Source organism: Taudactylus pleione, unplaced genomic scaffold (assembly GCF_031769625.1).
Source record: "Taudactylus pleione unplaced genomic scaffold, aTauple2 ptg000214l, whole genome shotgun sequence".
Taxonomy (NCBI): domain Eukaryota; kingdom Metazoa; phylum Chordata; class Amphibia; order Anura; family Myobatrachidae; genus Taudactylus; species Taudactylus pleione.
In genome coordinates, this window is record NW_028284616.1 from 2,698,371 (window position 1) to 2,714,157 (window position 15,787).

General features: G+C 49.4%; 1 protein-coding gene across 1 annotated transcript in view; it reads left to right on the forward strand.

The window, feature by feature from the left end:
- LOC148517520 (uncharacterized) overlaps positions 1-15,787 on the forward strand; it is a 157,166-nt gene that overhangs the window by 62,754 nt on the left and 78,625 nt on the right. The gene's annotated exons all lie outside the window — the stretch shown is intronic.

A 15,787-nucleotide genomic window follows, 5' to 3' on the forward strand; every position in this document is an offset into this window, starting at 1 on the left:
TCATCAACTGACAGCTTCCAATATTCAAACCTTTCTCCTAGCAGCAGCGGAACCCAGGAAAGCAGTGATGTCACCGCAGTTATGTCATCCCAACTGCCACAGAGGCCACCGCTAATGAGAACATGTTACCAACACTGTGGTGCTGGTAGACAACATGTGACTTACTACTAATAATAAAGGACTTATTTAATTAAGAAGCCCCCCTGGCCAGTGATAACCATGGCCAGGTATGGCTGTCCTACAATCACTATCACCATCTAAGAATATCAATAGCAGGGTACCCATACTACTACCACCATACAGGATAGAGATAGCAGGGGACCCGGACTGATAACAAAAAAAAGCTTTATTTATAAAGCATTTTAAATATAAATAATATATATATATATACATACACACACACATATATGCATATATGGGCGGCACTCCTGGGTCTTCACAAAGTAATGAATAGACTTCACACAGCCAAGTAAATATCCAACATTTCGAGTCTTTATTAATCCTTTATCTCTGCAAAAGCAAACAGGCGTACATTCAACCTTGCATAAGCCTTATAGTCACTGCTTGTTTTGTGGTGGTCCACAGGAGCACGTAGTAACAACACCTTTTCTTTGGTCTATTTTTTAATTCTTATAACTACTTTCAAAAACAGGAATAATTCATTTCAGATATTACTAAACAAAGTATCTGTGCAATTATGGACTGATTCAGAGTTGTACTGTACATCTGCGATGGTTAGAGTTCTGCGCCTGTGCAGAACGGGTCCTGTGATCTTGCTCGCAGGCCCTCCCAAGCCACAGCATGATTGACTTGCTGCAGCGTTTTGGGGGCGTGCCTGGTTCCCCTTCCCAGAAACGGGAGCGTGTCGCCTCAGTTTACGGGAGGGATGAGGCCAGGGTCTGCGCTGGCGGATGCATATTCCTGGCCTTTTGCGTGACCAGACACCAGCCAGGCTGCAGGACGCTTCAGCTCCCGCAACTGGTGGTCGCAATGATGATCCCAGCCTGTGATGTCGCAGTGCTGGGATCGCAAATGCAACAAGGAGGTGTCTGTCACTGCATTTGCATCTGAGATGGACGGATTTGCACAGCCACTTGTGTGCGGCTCTGCAAATCGGTCCATCTCTGAATCAGACCCTTACTCAGAATGTGTAAGTACAAATCTTATATCAACTTGTAACTTTAGGTGAGTATCGCCGCTGTTTCTCATGTAATAAAAGTACTATGTACTGCATATAATCACATTTTTCTGGCTCTTGCTTCCCTAAAGGCTTTTTTTATATTCAAAAATATTGTTTTTACTACATTTTTGGAATATATCTAGGTAATTACTCCTAAATCTGATAGGGTAAAGTAAACTGTCTTCCTTCAGAGGATAAAATAAAGTACTTCGTATCTGTAATGATTGTTAGACCTCCAAAGAAAACAGTGTACTGGAGCCCAATATTTCTGTTGTCGGTCCTGTCTGCACATTCTCAGACACCCCTGGGCATGCAGCCCCTCAGGCCTCAGGTTACATGTAATGCAACTTTTGTCCTTGAATCTATGCAGTCTGTCCTAACATCAGAGGTGTGACCAGTTCCATCAGAATAATACAGAACTTCATCTTAGCCAAAAGGCCAAGAAGCTATCTAGAAAGCATCTGCAGAATTAGGGGTAAATTTACTAAGAATCATGTTAGAAATAAATACTCAGGTCCGGCTCTAGGGGTGTTTGACCTGAGTGGTCAAACAGGGGTGCCACCCATAGAGGGCGCACCCTTCCCCAGCATCCCTATTTCAGCGGGACAGTACTGTCCTGCTGTTTCACCCGTGGGCCAAAGTGGCCCGCGGGTGGTCAAATCTGGGGGTTGGGGACCCCCACTGCCGGGACCCTTTGGTGGTGGGTGCAGGGGTAATAGTAATAATAACAGTGTAATATTGTTTATTTTTACAGTGGAACTACAATGCGAAGATTACCGGCATTGTGTAGCCGGGGGTGGGGCCATGATGACACAATTTAGCGCAAATCACATCATCAGCTCCCACGAACCAGCCACGGAAGCAAGGTACTGGCGGATGCCGGCAGGTGTGCACGGGCAGGTGGCGCCGGCTGGGAGACTTGCCTGCTCTTCCAGGGGAGTGGGGAGTGACACCAGATTTTCGGGAGGTTCCCGACCATTTCAGGAGGGTAGGCAAGTATGCTGAAGAGCTTTATGTGCTTCCCCGCAAGTGACTGGACCCACAAGGTTTCCTGCACTTGGAAGGCCACCAATCAGCGGCCCTACTATATAGTAAGCTGTGGCTGATTGGCTGTGAGTGGCCTGGCTGTCACTTGCAGTGAAGAGCTGTATATGTAAACAATTGCTTGCTATCATTTTTCAATCATTAATAAAAAGTGCATAAGTCAGCTATTTGACACCTGTACTTTCCCTATGGCCACTAACCACTTTCTACTTTTTGGGGGTCCAGGATGGTTCTCAACTTTTTCATGCACTTCTCCCTAGTCACATTTTGGAGAAAAGTGCATATCCTTGCTCTGGGTCCCTCAAATTGGCATTTGTATTTGGATCTTATATTCGTGTGATATCTGCGAGTTTCATGAAGCAAACTCGCACCTAATAGGATTGTGTTTGGTCTATAGCTGCAGGGTATATAGGTGGAAAGCACCTGGTCATGGACTGCATCATGCACTGTAATATGGCCTGCTCATGCTGCATCATTACCCAGCACATCTGTGCTTTACTGTGGTTTTAAAGTTGAGGTGGGGTGGGGTGGGGTGGGATTACTTAATTTGTCTGAAAATATTATTCTTTGCATGGATGAACTGGATGGGAAGAAGCCCCAAACTAGAATCTCGCCTAGGGCCCCTTGGGGTCTTACTCTGGCTCTGATGCAGGGAAGGCCATAACACACAGGTTTTAATTTCAGGCTGCCCTTAATTGATTTGTTCGATTTGATAAAGTTAAGAAAGTAGCTGGCTTCACGTTGCATGATGATCTCTGTAGTCTTAGAAAGAGGCTCAGTGCACCGTAGTGATAAGCACCTATGCCAAACTACAACTCCTGGGAGCACTAGTTTGGGTTGTTAATGCTTTGACCAGGGGACTTGGTGAAAGGGTCCCATGACGGTGGCATACCATCCCAGCTAGTGGGCTAGTGGAGCTGGTAGTAAAAAATACGGAAGAACCCCCACACCTTTTTTTCTACGTATTTTTACTGCTAGCATCGGGGCCAAAAGCCTGGTGCTGGTTCAGGGGCGGAACTACCAGCGTTGCACTGCACCGGAGCCCCCTCGCAATATAGGGGTCCACACTGCCCGGTGCCATTTGTAAATGGCAGGCTGCAGTGCAGCTGCTTGCCGGGCAGTCATCAAGGCTGTGACTGAGCCGGCCGGCAGCTACATGCAGAGAAGACCAGGGCACAATGTAGTCAGGCTCAGCACTGCAGTTCAGTACTGGGTAATAAATCCCAGTAGTCTCTGCAGTGGTATCATAAGAGCATGTGCTTTGTTTCAGTGATGTTGTGCATGTTTAAACTCGGGCAATCTTGGACCTAAGAATTTTAGAATAGTTTAATGTTCATTTTTAATCTGTAGAATTATCACATCTATTCCTATCTGATGTCCCATACACATTCCCTGAGACATTTTTCATGGGTTGGGTATGTGAATTTGAAGTTAAAATGTTGACGCTCACAACAGGACATTGGGGGAGATGTACTAAGCTCTGGAAAGTGCTAAATTGGAGAGTGATAAACTACCAGCCACTCAGCTCCTAACTGTCATCTTACAGGCTGTGAGTTAGGAGCTGATTGGTTAGTACTTTATCACTATCCAATTTATCACATTAGAGAGCTTAATACATAAGCCCCGATATTCTGAGGTCGAACATGGAATGCCGATATGTTAATAATGGGACTTACAGCATTTCATTAGGGTCGGATTTACAACTTCAAACATGATAGTATAGCATATGTTTGACGTTTTAAAACCAACTAACAGTAGTTATAATACTGTAAATCACATTGCTAACATGTTGACCTCACAGTGTCTGTTGAACTGTCCACTACATACCTTCGTACCTTTTCCACAATCCCTGAGTTATTAACAACCTCTTTTAGTGGGGATATTCTTCTGTTTCCTCACCATCCCTTCTAAAAATTGGTCTGAGGTCAGAGTGTGCTGATATACAAAGATCTTTTATTGCTATGTCCATGAATTAGAAATTTTAGGGATATTTAAAGTCACAGAAGAGTCTTAATCTCAGTGATGTACTTGAAGCCCAAGGGCTCTAATTTTGGCAATGGTGACTCTCTCCCCTATATATGCTTTACTATATCATAACAAGGCATATATTTTATGATAGTAAACTTTACTTTATCATATTCTGAGTCTGATGTCGTGGCTAGTGAGCACAGCTGACCCAATTTAGTTGCTCGTGGGTTTGACTGAGTGCAATCTGCTTCTAATTTAGGCCCTGATTCAGACCCACTCGCAAGCGGCTGTCCGCTCGCAAGTGGGTCGATGGTCTGCACTGAGCATGCGCACGACGGAGGGAGCTCCGTCGTGCGCATGCGCCAGACGCGACGAGCGAAGGAAAGTCCTTCGCTCGTTGTGTCTGATCAAAGGGGGCGTGCTGTCGATGTTGATTGACAGCACGCCCGCTTTGGTGGGCGTGCCGGGGGCATGCCTACCTGACGGGGGCGTTCCCAAGGGAACGCCTCCCGTTAGATGCCGGCCCACTGACATCACTAGTGTCAGTGGGAGTGATTTTGGCTCTGATAGAGCCAAAATCACTCCGGGCCTTGCGGTTGAAAACCTCAACCGTAGGCTCCGGCTCGCAGTTTTGATGGTCGCGATGGTCACGACCATCGCGGCCATCAAACTGCATGCTCGTATAGGCTGTGGGTGGTGACCCACAGCTATACGAGCGTCCAGGAGGACGCTCCATTTTTATGGAGGGCGGCCCTCATTCAGAGCGTGCGCTCTGCTCAGAGCGTACGGCTCTGAATGAGGGCCTTAGTTTCTAGCACATTTTAGTACAGACTTATGGCTAGTGGGCACAACTGAACCTGTCCATTATGGAAATCACTGTAATCATTAGCCCATGTAAGCACTCCTTTTGGAATTAAGAATGAGATGTATCAGGCCTTGGAGAGAGATAAAGAACCAACCAATCAGCTCCTAACTAATTTTACAGGCTGTGCTTAGAAAATGTCAGTTAAAAGCTGCATAGTTGGTACTTTTTCTCTCTCCACTTTATCTCTCCCCAAGTCTTGATACATCTCCCCCTAAACCTCTTACATACCTCTCAACATGAGCCATTCCAGGAGGGACAAAAATATGAGATATGGTAAGAACTTACCCTTGTTATCTCTATTTCTACGAAGTCCATAGGGTTCCACAGGATACCTTGGGTATAGGTGTGACGTCAGTCGCAGGGCACCAAAGAGTTAAGCTTTCAGCCTCCCAGGATGCACTAGGTCCCCCTCCTATACCCCGCCCCCGGGCCAAGGCACCTCAGTTAGTTACCAAGCCATAGGCCGGAGGAGGAGAAGGAAGAGAGAGAACAAAGATCTGGACACATACAAGAATCACATTCTCACCAGAGGGAGACGGAAAACCGGTGACCAGAGCAAAGCCCATCTGCAGCACAGGTGCGACAGGGCGGGAGTCCTGTGGAACCCTATGGACTTCGTAGAAATAGAGATAACAAGGGTAAGTTCTTACCATATCTCATATTTTCTACTTCAGGGTCCATAGGGTATCCACAGGATACCTTGGGGATGTCCCAAAGCAGTATCCTTTAAGGGTGGGGACGCTCCTGTGCAGAAAGGAGAATCCGCCGCCCGAAGGAAGCATCCTGAGAGGCGAAGGTGTCAAACCTGTAATACCTCACGAAGGTATGGACAGAAGACCACGTAGCAGCCTTGCAGATCTGAACTGCCGAGGCACCACGTCGAGCTGCCCACGAAGGACCCACAGACCTAGTGGAATGAGCCTTCAGAGAAGGAGGGACCGGTAGGCCTTCATGAAGATAAGCTTCAGAAATAGCCATACGGATCCAGGCTGCCAAAGTTTGCTTTGAAGCAGGCCAACCCTTTTTACAGAAGCCATAGAGGACAACAAAGCGTCCGACTTCCTAAACAAAGAAGTGCGGTCAACATAAGTCCTTAAGGCCCGCACAACATCCAAAGAGGCCTCACCCACGGAAAGACCCGGTGAGTTAAAGGCCGGAACAACTATTTCCTCGTTAACATGAAACTGGGAAACAACTTTGGGAAGAAACTCGGGCCGAGTGCGGAGCACTGCCCTGTTCCCATGAAAAACCAAGAAAGGGGGTCTACAAGAAAGAGCCCCTAACTCAGAAACACGTCTGGCTGAAGCAACGGCCAGAAGGAAAACAGTCTTAGCTGTTAGCCATTTAATATCCACTGAGCCCAGTGGTTCAAACGGCGGTCCTTGGAGAGCCCTCAGGACCACAGCCAAATCCCAAGGCGCCACAGGTGGAACAAAGGGCGGCTGAATACGGAGAACACCTTGCATAAAGGTGCGCACATCCGGGATTGTAGCAATCCTACGGTGAAACCAGACAGATAGGGCCGAAACCTGTACCTTCAAAGAAGCAAGGCGAAGCCCATGATCTAGTCCCGCTTGCAGGAAGGCGAGAATCCGAGACAGACGAAACTCCCGCGGTGCATAACCTCTCGGTCGACACCACTGGAAGAACGTATGCCACACGCGATGGTATATCCTCGCGGAAGACGGTTTCCGAGCTCGTAACATGGTACGCACCACAGAGCTGGCAAACCCCCAGGACCTCAGCATGGCCGTCTCAACAGCCACGCCGCCAAAGACAGCCGAGTCAGGTCCGGGTGAAGACAAGGACCCTGATACAGAAGGTCCGGTCGTAGCGGCAACCGCAGAGGACTGTCCACGGACAGACCCTGAAGGTCTGAGAACCAGTGCCGTCTGGGCCACGCGGGAGCTATCAACAGGAGCGTCCCTCCTTCCTGTTTGAATTTCCGCATTACCCGTGGAAGAAGGGAGACCGGAGGGAACAGGTATGCGAACCTGAACGTCCACCGGACGGACAGAGCATCCACCAGAGACGCCCCTTCGTCTCTTGTGCGAGACCCGTACACCGGCAACTTGTTGTTGTGCCGGGACGCCATGAGGTCGATTTCTGGAAGACCCCACCTGTCCACCAGTAGTTGAAAAACGTCCGGGTGCAGGGACCATTCCCCTGGATGAACGTCCTGGCGACTTAGAAAGTCCGCCTCCCAATTTAGCACTCCCGGGATGAAGACCGCTGATATGGCTGGAAGATTGCGCTCCGCCCAAACCAGGATCCGAGAGACCTCTACGAGAGCCGCCCGACTGTGAGTTCCTCCTTGCCTGTTTATGTAGGCCACGGTGGTAGCATTGTCCGACTGGACCTGCACCGGGTGACCCTGGAGAAACCGCTGTGCCTGCAGGAGAGCATTGAAGACCGCACGGAGTTCCAAGATATTTATTGGAAGCTCCGCTTCTGTCGGCGTCCACCTGCCCTGGAACAAGTGTGGACCCGAAACTGCTCCCCAGCCCCGAAGACTGGCGTCCGTTGTCAACAGGACCCAATTTGGAACCCAGAACGGACGTCCCTTGTTGAGGTGGGTCGTCTTTAACCACCACGCAAGGGACAGGCGAACCTCCGGGGTGAGCACAATCGTCTGGAACTTCAGAGACTGAGGCAGCCCGTTCCACTTGGACAGGATCAGGTGCTGCAGAGGTCTAGAGTGAAACTGAGCGTATTCCACCATGTCGAACACCGACACCATGGAGCCCAGTAACCTCATCGCCGAGTGTAAGGACACCCGGCGGCTGTGCAGACAACTGCGCACCCTTGACTGTAAAGCAGAGATCTTGTCCTCCGTCACGAAGATCCTTTGCTGTCCCGAGTCCAATAAGGCTCCAAGATGCAGAATCCTCCGAGACGGGATTAGAGTGGACTTCTGCCAGTTGATTAGCCAGCCGTGCCGTTGCAGCAGTGCAATGGTCAGGTCCAAGTGGTGTAACAGGAGCTCTGGAGATCCTGCCACCAATAACAGGTCGTCCAAGTACGGCAACATGCAGACTCCTTGCAGCCGCAGAGAAGCCGCCATGACCGCCATAGCGTCCTGTATGTCCAATGACACCATGTAGTCCCCAGGTTCCAGCGCCAGAATGATGGACCGTAGGGTCTCCATCCGAAACTTCGGGACCCGCAAAGACTTGTTGAGTGCTTTGAGGTTGAGAATCGGACGATATGACCCATTGGGTTTCTGTACCAAAAATAGATTTGAATAGAAACCCTGGCCCCTCTGGGAGAATGGAACAGGCACTATAACTCCAGCCTGGAGCATAGTGTGCAATACCTTCTGCAGCTCCGTAGCCTTGTTCCGGTCTGATGGTAGACCCGTGGTGAAGAATCGAGCCGGGGGTCTGTGCCGGAAGGAGAGGGCGTACCCGTCAGAGACCACCTCCAGAACCCAAGTGTCTGTCATAGTGAACGACCAACACCGGGAGAACTGCAGCAGGCGGCCTCCCACCCTGGGATCCCCCAAGGGGAGACCCGGACCGTCAGGCCGCAGGCTTGTCATCTGGCTTGGGGGCCGGACGTCTGGTACTCCATGCCTGTTTCCGGGGCTTGACCGATTTCTTAGGGCCAGCCTGTCGAGGAAACGACTGTGGTTTGGGCCTGCCCTGGGCCCTAGATGACCGAAAGGACGATGGTCCAGAACCAGAAGGAGCAGCGGCCGACGGGAGACAAGCAGATTTGGCTGCCGCCAGCGTGGCCACAATCTTATCCAGATCCGGACCGAAGAGAACTTCTCCGGTAAACGGCAACGCTTCCAGACCTTTCTTGGATCTGCGTCCGCCTTCCAGAATCGCAGCCACAAGGTGCGACGAGCAGCTACCGCTGCTGAAGAAATTCTAGACACCAGAGTACTAATGTCTAGAGCCGCCTCGTTGATGTAGGTGGCCGAATCACGGAGATTGCCAATCAACTCCGCTTGTTCGGCCGGACAGTCGGATTCAAAAGAAGCCTCTAATGAATCCGCCCAGCGCTCCATCGCTCTGGCAACCCAGCAAATGGCCATAGCCGGCCGTGCTGCCCCCCCTGCAAGGGAATAAGCGGACTTCAGGCAGATTTCTACCTTGCGGTCCGTAGCATCCTTAAGGGAGGACATGGATGGCATCGGCAATGTGGCACTACGGACAAGACGGGTCACGTGAGAATCCACCTGTGGAGGGGATTCACACTTAGCAAAATAATTATCCGCGAACGGATAAGCCACCGCCAGGCGTCTCTGCGGCTGGTATCTTTTGCCAGGTTGTTTCCACGCCTCCTCTAAATGGTCCACCAACTGACCCGAAAGAGGAAAGACTGTGGCATCGCCCTTCACATCTTTGAAAAAGGCATACTTAGATTTAGCCACTGGGGGAACTTCGTCCTCAATCACCAAGGCTGTGCGGACCGCCCGAATAAGTCCAGGAATATATACTTTGGACTTAGCATCAGCGTCCTTAGTATGGAAAGGTTCCTGATCGTAAGGATCCAGAATCTCCCCATCATCAGACGTCCCTTCGTCATCCTCATAAGGAGCGGACAGAGACGCCACCGGCCTTTTATGAGGCCGCATCACAGACTCCCCTTGCAACACATCCGACAAGTGCTGTAAAGAACTCGTCAGGGAGTTAACCCACGCTGGCTCCTGAGAACCCGGGAGCGGGGAAATAGGGAGACTGTGGGGTACCACCAATTGTCGTGGGAACCCCTGCATGGGTGACGACACCACAGACTGCTGGGACAAACCCATCGGTGTAAACGCGGGCTGCGGAGCTAACTGGCCCACTAAAGCTGTTAACGCCTGAGCGAAACAAGCCCAGGGCGGCTCCTGTACCGGTGCTGTAACCGTAATAGGCCGCGCCATGGACAAACACTGCCGGCAAAGGCCCTCCGCGCTCCCCTCCCCCTCCGCTAACGGTACTTTGCACGTGGTACACTGTAGCCGGAGGGGAAAATCACTTTCAGACATGATGGCACCACGTATGTGACCTCTCTCACCAATTAAGTATTAAATAGGCGAGAGACCACCCTGCAGCACCGCACCGCAAGGGCTTTAGCAGAAAGAACAGGGACAGTAATAAAGCTGACAGTTTAGAGAAGAATAGTTACAGGCAGCGCTAGCACAGTCACATACAATGCAGAGAAATAACAATTCCTGCACTAACAGCGCTGATCACTCAACTACACAGACACAGGGCCTGGTAGGACACAGCGCTGCATACACAGACCTGAGCCACAGCGGAGGAGAGGTATGCGGGGGGACCCAGACCACGATGCTTCCTTCCAGACTTCCAGCAGCGTTCACCATGCGTTGCAGAGAAGATGGCCGCCGAGGAGCAGAGAGAAGCTGGCCTGGGGGAGGAGCGCTGACACAGGACCAGTCAGCACAGTGCAGAGAGGGCTGTGTGCAGCGGGGGAGGCGCCGGCTGTGAGACAGGGAAGGCGCGCTCCCCTGGCATGCATTTAACCCCTGGGACGCCGCAGCGCTACCGCTCTGCTGCGGTCCGCTGTCCCAGGGGGTAGTGGAAGCGCAGGTTGGTCGCCTGGCTCCACGCTGCAGCCAGTCCCCAGGGAGCCCCCTGCCTGGGGACTTAGGACCATGTGATCAGCGGGGACCCACCGCGGGACCCCGCTGCTTACCTCTGTCCCCCTTGAGTCCGGCCATGGTCCGGAGCATCTGGGGTCACCGCTAGCTGTGACCCCAGACTCCCACCAGCATCCCCGGATCAGTACCGGCGTTCTGGTACCGGCGGGGTGTAGGGAAGACAGCATGGACGTCAGGACTGACTGTCCATGCTGTTCATCCAGATGTGCAGCCACAGCTGCATGAAGAAAAAGCTTCAGGGGCTCTTCTAGCCCCCACTCCAACAGGTGCACCCGACTCCGGCCGGGCACCAAACTAAACTGAGGTGCCTTGGCCCGGGGGCGGGGTATAGGAGGGGGACCTAGTGCATCCTGGGAGGCTGAAAGCTTAACTCTTTGGTGCCCTGCGACTGACGTCACACCTATACCCAAGGTATCCTGTGGATACCCTATGGACCCTGAAGTAGAAATGCTCTATTCCTTGACTGTCCTCTTAATTTATGATTGCCGTCTTTCTTATCAATTATCTAGTTCAACACAGGTGACAACAATCGTACATTAAGGGCCATATTCAATTGCCGGCAAAAAGCCAAGATCGGTGAAAAATTCTCGCCGGTGATGTAACTTCGCCAGGCGAGAACTTTTACCCGTATTCAATAGCAAAGACATTCTGCCGGTGCGAAAAGTCTGCACCTTGTAACCAGCGGAAAAAAGTGCAGAATTGGGGGTTTGGGGTGCAAAGTTGTGTGAACACCCCTGCAGCCTTGAGACAGTCCCCCAAAGGTAAACTGTGTCAAAAAAAGTGAATAAAATACTTTAGAACACCCCAAAAAAGTAATTTTGTTTTGGGGGCGAAAAAAAACAAGGTTGGGGGACAAAATTAAAAACTAATGAAATCGACTCCAGGGGGTCCCCCAAGTATGCCCAACCTGTTTATTTGATTGCAGGTGTTTGCTGAAGGTGCTTATTTTAGGATTTTTTTAAACGCACTTTAGTGATTTTTAGCCATGCTTGCACCCATTTTCATGTACCCCAAATTTGCTGGGACTACTTATTTTGCATAAAAAAAATGCTAAATGCTATTCTTTACCACTTGTGCAAACACGCTAAATAGCACCAGTTGAGAGCATTAAAGCACCCCAAATACATTCAGCAGGGCTATTCGGGGGTATCCACCATAGTGATCCCCCATATCAGTGCATCTTTAGGGGGGTGTCAGACTGATTTCCCCAAATCTGATAGTACTTTTCGCCGATCTCAGTTTCGCCGGGACGCGTTCTCCTGTGTCCTTAACAATTGAATAAGGCAAATCACAGTGACAAGCGTGATACTTTTCCGGAGGCAAAACTGTCGATGACGGCAAAAACTCCAGCATGCGAACAGTCCGGGACTTTTTGCCGGCAATTGAATATGGCCCTAAGAGCGAAGTCCGGGAACAGAGCATTTTGTCCCTTCTGGAATGGGTCATGTTGCGAGGTACTGTATGCTTTTATCAACCCATGTACAGTATTATTGGTTGTATCACGCTGAGCTCAGCTCTCCTTTCCCTCTTCACCATTAAGGTCACAGTGACCATAAAATGACAATGGTATTTGCATCCTTGCTGAGTATGCAAGCTTTGTGCCTTTATACAGGACATGGAACTCTGTGGGGGGTTTTTTAATCAAAAAAATTAGTTAAAAAATATTTTATTACCATGTTATGAAATGATCTTTTGGTGTAGTGTAACTACCATAATACTTAAATGTGTACTTCATGTTCCTGTTAGAAATCAAAGCTGCCACACTGCTGTGTTCTGTTAGACATTGGCCTCATTCTTTTCCTGGCAGTGTCAGTGTGTGGGCAGGACATATGCTCCTCACCTGTGACCTTTTATACCGACAACAAGAAGGGAATGGTGATTGGGTCATGATGCGACCAGCTATCCCCTGCTTCCTAAAGTCAGTGTCAGAAGAGTGGTGGTGACTGATAATTGGGGAGTACTAAAGGGTCGGTGAGGAGCGCTAGATAACAGTTAAAGGCTCCCCGAGAATGATAAAAATAAAGGGAATACAATACATACGTTATTTCGACAATTATTATGTTGACATTCTGAGCGCATGCTAAATAAAGATATCAGTTGTTCAGTTGAAAATTAATAAAAATTCATGTTTGTACTACCCACAATTACAAATATTTTGATAAAATTGGCTTTCGCTATTCCTGCAAAATGTTACTAAACTCAAAAACACATCCAAATATTACAAAGCAGCTATTAGTAGAAAACCTCTGTCCAATACTCTATTGCAAAAAATATTTGATATTTAAGATTTTGCCTATTTTTCTGCATTTACATACCAACAAAATATATGATGCAGATTGTATGCAATACAAGCTGGGCCTGACTTACATCTCCAATGTGGAATGTTGGTATTTCCTCAATAATATTATTTTAATAGGTGTCCAGATAACATTTTTGCTGTGTAAACGTTTTAAATGAGTCTACGGTATAATTGCAGGGTAAAGAAGCAGCATTTTATGTAAAACGATGCTGCCACTAGAGGGCAGACCTGTCTGTCTTACGAATTACAGATATTCATTCTCGCATAGGGGTCTATTCATGATGTTAATTATCGGGGTCTGTACGGACCCCCATAATTATCATTCTAACATCATTGTTCCCGTGCGGAGACAGCTAATCCGAAAATCAGCTGTCTCCCCTTTTCACTGCTCCTACATGTCACACATTCACACAAGAGCCCCGACGTCCGGCAGAATGAGCCGGACAGGGGCGGAGGGCTCCGAAAGGGACGGAGCGGGTTGCGAGCCCAGAGTGGGAGCACTCGCCTCCGGAACCCTCCCCGGGCTAAGGTGGCTGTGCGTGTGCAGTCAGCATGACTGGCCATGAGCAGCAGCCCCAGCACTGGCTGGCAGCGCTCTGGGCACATCGCAGGAACGGGCTCCTTTCGTAGACCGTGTCCCTGCATGTCGCGGATGATACATCCGGCCACTATGATCGCATATTGCAACGTGATCATGGGCGGTAATGTTATGCCCAGATCGCATTGCAATAGCGATCATTAATAAATGGGGGCTTCTAACACTTACAAATGCATTTACCAATTAAAGGTGTTTACAGTTATCACAGCTGAAACAGGATAATATGGGACAAGGATGTTGTTACACTGTAGAATGATTGAGGATCCATATATGGTAAATTATTTACACAATACTGTTGTATCTTTCTTGCTCTTTGTTTCTTTAGATTGCAAGCTCTCATGGGCTTTTGTACACCAAAAGAGCACATTTCTTTTAGATACAAAAACTGGATCACTGCAATTAAAGGATGCCGGTTCATCGGTATCCCAGTGGTCAAAATCCCGACGCCGGCATCCTGACTAGGTTACAATCCCGACGCCTAGAGTTAAGTAAGCCTACTCTAACCCCTACCCCTCCCTCCCCAATGCCTAAACCTAACCCCCCCCATAGTGCCTGAACCTATCCTCCCTCCCCGCACCCTAAACCTAACCCTCCTCCCTTTGTGCATATCCCTAACCCTCTCCCTAGTGCCTAACCCTCTCCCTAGTGCCTATTCCTAACCCTTTCCCTAGTGCCTAACCCCCCTACTTACATTCGGGATGCCAGTGCCGGGATTCTGACAGGTGCCGGGATTCCGGCGCCAGTATTCTAAGCGCCGGCATCCCCTTTGTTGGTATAATGACTACATCCCTTCTCTGGGGAATATGTATCAAACCTTGGAGAAAGATAAAGTACAAACCAATCAGCTCTTTTTATGGGCTGTGTTTGAAAAATGACAGTTAGGGGGCGATTCAATTCAGCGTGCTGTTAGGCCGACCAAAGTATTTCTTTTAGCACCCTCCTGAGGGTGCGAACAGAAATCCGATTAAAGTGCTTGCCGCAAGCCTATTTGCTGGCTTAGCGCAGCGCTAACAACATCGCAGACGGCACTTTAGTTGGTGATTGCCGGTTAGTGCAATTAAACACCCAGCTTTAGTCGCGCTAACCGGCATTCTCCGACTTAACTCGGACTTGACAGCGCGCTGAATTTAATAGCTTTGGGAACTCCTTCCCGGGTATATTCACAGCACGCTGAATTGAATCGCCCCCATAGATTGGTTGGTACTTTCTCTCTCTCCAAGGTTTGATACATACCCCCAATGTGTTTAGAAAATAATTGATGCCTACCCCCCAAAGACCCCAAATATAAGTCACAAAAGGTAAGCAGCACTTTAGGACACAAGTGTCTTTATACATAAAGTGTTTCACACGGTGGCATTTTAGGGTCCAGGACTTTATAGAAATAGTTTGTCAGAATTAATGCTTAGTACAAGAGGAGATGTTGGCACACTCACAGTGATTTTTTCTTTGCAAAGTGATATTCAGGGATTGCTTGGGGGAGGTTGCAGGGAGTGGTGGCAAAAACGCAGGTATGACAGGACCATTTTGGGGTGTCTCAAACTACAACTGTGATCCCATACGGAGACAAAGTTTTTTTACGTCTCAGTTCAGTCGGTCATTCTGCGCAACCACAGGGCTACTCAGAAGGATCTGCGATGTCGTCTGCGTATGTGTACACAGGTGCTTGGGTTTGTGATGGCCCCGGTTGGCATCTCAATACATATCCCAGTGTCTGCAACATTTGCAGCTGCTTGCGGAATTGCACCTAGGATTGCATTAGCGCATATCTGAATCAGGCCCACTGTACTTTCAGTCATTTGTTTTTAACACATGCAAGCAGTGGCTGAAAATCAGAAGGAGGAAACTGGTGGCAGGTTAGTACATTAGAGGAGCTGGAAGAAAGGGGTGACAGGTTAGTACAGGAGAGGAGCTGGAGGAAAGGGGTGGCAGGTTAGTACAGGAGAGGAGCTGAGGAAAGGGTGGCAGGTTAGTTCAGGAGAGGAGCAGGAGGAAAGGGGTGGCAGGTTAGTACAGGAGAGGAGCTGGAGGAAAGGGTGGCAGGTTAGTACAGGAGAGAAGAGGTTAGTACCGGAGAGGAGCTGGAGGAAAGGGGTGGAAGGTTAGTACAGGAGAGGAGCTGGAGGAAAGGGGTGACAGGTTAGTACAGGAGAGAAGAGGTTAGTACAGGAGAGAAGCTGGAGGAAAGAGGTGGCAGGTTAGTACAGGAGAGGAGCTGG